The sequence below is a fragment of the Aplidium turbinatum genome, chromosome 14 (assembly GCF_918807975.1).
Source record: "Aplidium turbinatum chromosome 14, kaAplTurb1.1, whole genome shotgun sequence".
NCBI lineage: Eukaryota > Metazoa > Chordata > Ascidiacea > Aplousobranchia > Polyclinidae > Aplidium > Aplidium turbinatum.
The window spans coordinates 19,377,770-19,383,918 of NC_137485.1; positions in this window are offsets into that span (position 1 = coordinate 19,377,770).

The window sequence follows — 6,149 nt, forward strand, 5'->3', positions numbered from 1 at the left end:
TTATTCAAATAGAATGATTATTTCAATTAAATAGAATTATTTCTATTTGAATAAGAGTACTGATGAAGCCGCCTTTGCGGCGGCGAAAGCTCTACCAATAAATTTTTGTAGTTACCAAACCTGGTTGATTTTTTATTGATTATTATACGTTTGGTTGAATCCTCTCACATGGATCCTACAATTATTTATGATTAGCAATTCCCATAACACCGAGAAGCCAGAACTGAGGTTAAGAGTCTGCAGAAACCTTTTATTATTAAAATTCATGTGTAGCGATTTTAGGTTTTTATGCTGCTGCATTTTTCTCTGTACAAGATTGCCAGATTGGTATTTCCGCAGACAACTTCCAGACATTGACTATTTCTCGGCAAAAATACAAATGGATTCCTGAAAAAATTGCCACTGTTTCGTAACGTATTCTATTGACAACACTGAATTTGAGTACAATTTTAAACCCACGTGTAGTACTTGTCCAAATTGAATTGAATGCAAAATTATTTTTTTAAAGATGGAAGCAATAATATTTATTTGGTATCTTTGATCTATGCTTGTTGACTGTTGTTCATGTTTTCCCGTGAATTGAACACCCGAAAGGGAATTTCCCGTGAATTTTTAAAAGGGGATTCTGATTTTAACTGCACTTCAGAGCAGTGTTGAGCGGAGTGTGATTTTTGAAACTCCGATTCCACTCCTACTCCATGAACCCAAATTCCACTTCAATCAAATTCCTAACAATTTCATCATGTCAGACTCTGAATCCACTCCACTCCAGAATCAAATTATGAGTAGCCTAAAGGAAACACGAGCACGTGCGTATAACAGGAAGTTCAGTTCAGTTCATTGTTTTGCTGGCGATAAACAAACAAAAAGTACATACAAATTGAGTGTCTATCAGCAAAAAAACAGCTTAAAGCTGCAAAATCCAATGTCAACTTTATCAGCACGCAATTTTGTTTGTGGCGCACGCTCATGAGCATCAGGTAGGCCAGAGTGGTCCAAACCCTGGCACGCGGGCCGCATGCGGCCCGCGAACACTTTGTGCATACCGCAATTATCAGTGCTAAATCCAAGGTTTAAAAATACACCTACGTTACAGCCCTATATAAGTCGCGCATGATCGGGTCAATAGGTAACTATGAGGGAACAATGTCGGTTTGTGACGACACAAACGTGCGTTGATATTTTGCTTTTGTTGCCAGCACTTTCTCCGTTATGAAGCGATTAAAAAGCGACACACGGAACAGAATGGCCGATGAAACTCTGGATGCCTGCTTACGTCTATCGACCATTGAATTTAAACCAGAGATCGACACTATATGCAAAAGCAAAAAAACAATAAATTGTTTTGGTTTGCTAATTTGTTGACGTGTTATGTACGGTATCGTATCTTTTTTACTATATACCTAGCTGAAAATCACTTTTTGAGTCGCAAACAGAGATTAAAAACTTAGTGAGTTAGACGTGCAGCAAAACATTAGGTCGATCAGAACAGCAAACTCAGTCCTTTCATTGCAACTGTATTTTGTCAGCGACAAGATTTGTTAATGTTCATAGCCTGCGAACAGTAAGAATGTAGCTAAAACAGATCGAAATCTATAGAAAAGAAGTACAAAATCGCAACCTAGTTAAGTTTTTATTTAACAGCGTTTCTACTTTCAGCAACGCCTTATCATTTCTCACTATGCGGCCCGTGAAGTTTTTCTCAGATCCTAATGTAGCTCTTCATATTCGCAGTCTTGGACCACCCTAAGATAGGCTATAATGCTTAGCCAAATATCCTGGGGAGAATTTTCATTTCATCAATCATCAATCATTTTATTTTTCGTCATTAACGCGTCGGGGACGAAAAAGATACTAACTACAAAAATCGATATAAACCTACCAGCACGTTAACGAACGGGAAAAGGTGGCAAAACCTTGAAAGGTTTAAAACGTGCCTGAATGAAAAATTATGTAGTAGGCTATATAGGCTATCAGTAGTTAGCACGGCCACAAAACCCAAAAATTTCTTTTTCACCTGAAAACAAAACTAAAATGTGTGAAACTTAGCCTATTTGATTCAATCAAACTAAAAGTTCTAAATCCAGGCCAAAACTTTTTGTAAAACATGAAACTCCGAATCCACTCCATTTTCTGAAAATCGAGCAAAACTCCGGATCTACTCCGACTCCACTCCTTGCTCAACTCTAACGCAGAGGTGTACATAGTCGAGTTTTCTGGACTTCTGCTACCCACCCACTCCGAAGCTATTCCAAATATTGACTCCAAACTCCAATCCAATTCAAGATGCAAAGCATAAATGACAACCGACATTTTTTTTGCCTTTTACGCATAACATTGATACCTTCTGATACCTTCTTCTAAAAATGGACTCATAAAAAAAATAAGGCCTGGAGAAAAGCTAATTTTAGAAGAACCAAGAAGAAAATTTAATTGTAGTCATATCAAAATCAAAATTTTCAAAATCCATCAGAAAGTTGCAGAGATAATACAATTTGAAGAAACCTTGAGTTAGACTAGCCAACAAGTCAACAGTCATTTTCTGCATTTAAGAAATTAAATCACTGCTGCTAGACAAATCATCAAGTTTTGAAGACAAAAAAAAGTAAGTCAAAAGGACTCATTTTGGCATTCTTTACATTTTCTCAACCGAGCCATTATTTTTTACCCAACTGTAAGTAGCCTAACCTTCAACCCAATCAAGACCAAGTTCAACCATCGACACCAAAGAGGTTCATTTATTGGAAGCTAAACAGTTCAAATTCAGAAGAAAAAAGATTAAATCTGGACAGTTCATCGTACGATACCACTCCATTTTTTTTGTTTAATTTTAGCTTGTTATCCTATTAATTTGTACTTCTGCACAATATTGGAGTGATTAGCTATAAGGCTACTAGGTCAAGACTGACTGCTAATTTTTTTCCCTAAGTTTCATAGTTTGTGACGTAATAATAGTATTTTTGAAATTTTTACCATACATTTCGTTTTCCGACATTGATTGGTATCTTAAACCGACTAAATTAAATATTTCATAACGCAATAATATAGTGTTTATTTTTCAAAGTTTTTCGTCTATCAACTGAAAGTCACTCCGTAGCCTAATCAGTCATATTGTCATTATTCATTGCACATGTATATGTCAGTCATTTTTATTGTGTTTGTTGTAATGTCCACTACTAACATCAATTTCGATTCCAAAAACTACCTCTCTACATCTGATACTAAAAAATTCTTTCAAGAAAGTAAAAAAACAAAGCTCTCCTTGTTCCACTTCAATACCCGCAGTCTAAGTAAAAATAAAGACAAACTCGAAGAGTTTTTGGCCGAAATTAATCACCAACCTGATATTATTGCAATTTCTGAAACTAAAATAAAACCCAATTGTGTTGATAACTTTAACCTCATCGAATACAAATTTTTACACAAAAACTCTCCTACAAATGCTGGTGGCGTTGCACTTTACATTAAAAATAATATTGCATATTCTATACGTAATGATATTAGCTTAAATGTACCAAATTGTGAAGACCTCTGGATCGAGATAAAAAATAATTCTCAAGACAGCGCAGTCGTGGGTGTCATCTACAGGCATCCTGGACCAAATATTGATAGTTTTCAAAACAGGATAATATCAACTATTGCGGAAATTGAGAAGACGAAATCACAATACATCATTTGTGGAGACATCAACATCAACCTTATGCATGAAAATAAAACCCCTAAAGTAAAAGAATATTTGAACTCACTTGTGGCCATAGGTTGTAATTCCGTGATAAGCCATCCAACTAGATTTTCTAAAATTAGTGAACCATCTTTATTGGACCATATTTATACAAACATTGAAAAACAACACAAAACCAGCGGTATCTGTTTATATGATGTTTCTGATCATTTACCAGTGTTCTTGAGCGTAACTAATTTGAATTTCCTTAAAACCAAAGTTCCGAAATTGACACGATGTATGCGGCATTTTGACAATGAAAACTTTTTATCTGAAATGCATGTTGCTATGAACTCCCTTGATTTTACAAAAAACAACGTCAACACACAATTCTGTGAATTCATAGACACGTTCCAAAAAACACTCAATAAACACGCACCGGTAAGGAAATTATCCCGTAAAGAAGTCAAATTGCAAAACAAACCCTGGATCACAAAAGGAATTCTTAAATCCATAAAGACAAAAAATAGACTATATCGAGCGTGCTATAAGCACAAAGACGACATGAAAGTAAAGAAATATAAAGCTTACAATAACCGCTTGGTGCATATAAAAAGATTAGCTAAAAGACAACACTACACTCATTTATTTGAAGCAAACAAAGCTGATGCATCGAAGACATGGAAAGTAATTAACGAATTGATCACTAGCAAATCCAAGTCAACATCATCGCTTCCCACCAATATGGAAATAAATAACATTTTACACAAAACTGAATCAACCCACTTTGCAAACATAATGAATGAGCACTTCACCAATATTGGTACTAATATGGCAAGTAAAATTAAACCAACTGGCGTATCCTCTTCAGATTTTTTAACAACAACATGCCAATCCAGTTTTTTACTTGAAGACATCATTCCCAGTGAGGTTTCAAACATCATAATGACATTGAAAACAAAAACTTCTCCTGGAATACACGATATCCCGACAAAATTCATCAAACTTGCAAACTGTATTATTTCACCCATCCTTGCTCGATTATACAACAACTGCTTTGCTCAAGAGACCTATCCAGATCCACTGAAGCTGTCTAAAATCATCCCAATACCAAAGGTATCCAATCCCACCGCTTTAACCGATCTCAGGCCAATATCTCTTTTGCCCACTTTCTCCAAAATTCTTGAAAAGCTTTTGTACGAACGAATGATCAAATTTCTGGATAAAAATAATATATTAACTCCCAGTCAACACGGCTTTAGGACAAACGATTCGACAGAACTCAGTATAACTCACATATATGATCATTTACTCAAAAACTTAAATAACAATAACTATACGTGCTCCATTTTTCTTGACTTGAGTAAAGCATTTGACACTGTTGATCATGGAATTTTATTGAACAAATTGTATTGTTATGGTTTGCGTGGAAAAATATGGAACTTGATGAAGTCTTATTTAACCAACAGACAACAATGCACCAAACTTAACTCATTATCATCAAACTTTTCGACGGTCAAATGCGGCATCCCCCAAGGGTCAGTCCTTGGTCCTTTGTTATTTTTATTATATGTAAACGATCTACCTACTGCGTCCTCTTTCATGACCACTCTTTTTGCGGATGACACCAGCCTAAACATGACACACCATAATTTGACTTGCCTAGAACAACACGCCAATGAAGAAATAAAAAAGATTGATGTATGGATGAGAACTAATAAATTATCGATTAATTACACTAAAACTAATTTTATGATCATTTGTAGAAATCCTCCTGTTGCAAAATCGTTCTCTCTCACCTTAAACGGCCAAAGCATTAACAAAACTGATCAAGTAAAATATCTTGGAGTAACGATGGACCACAGATTGAACTGGAACGCCCATATATCTGACCTTTGCACAAAATTGAGTAAAGTATGTGGCATTGCTTACAAAATCAGATACTATGTCCCAATATCCACATTACGGTTAATTTACTTTTCATTATTTCAATCAAATCTTCAATATTCAATAATTAATTGGGGTAGGGCCAACAAAACGTTAATACACAAGGTAGAAGTGATTCAGAACAAATTTATTAGAGCCTGTTTGTTTGGTGACAGGAAAACCTCGACGACCTACATGTACAGCAAATTTCAGGTATTAAAAGTGTGTGACCTTGCAAAGCTGGCATATGCACAGTTCATGTTCAAGTACGAAAATAATTTTTTGCCAGCATGTTTCTCTGGCTACTTTGTTAAACTAGACGACATACATCAACATGATACAAGACATAAGGCTAAAACCAGATTTTTTCTTCCCAGGTTTGAAACAAACTTTGGCAAAAAAACACTCCATTTCTTGTGTGTGCAAGTGTGGAGTGAAATTTCACACGATATAAAAGATTTACCGTTCCAATGCTTTAAAAAAAATGTCAAAAACCAACTGTTACATGAATATACATGCGTACCTTAAGTGCTCAATACAAAGGATAACTTACCTTTACAGT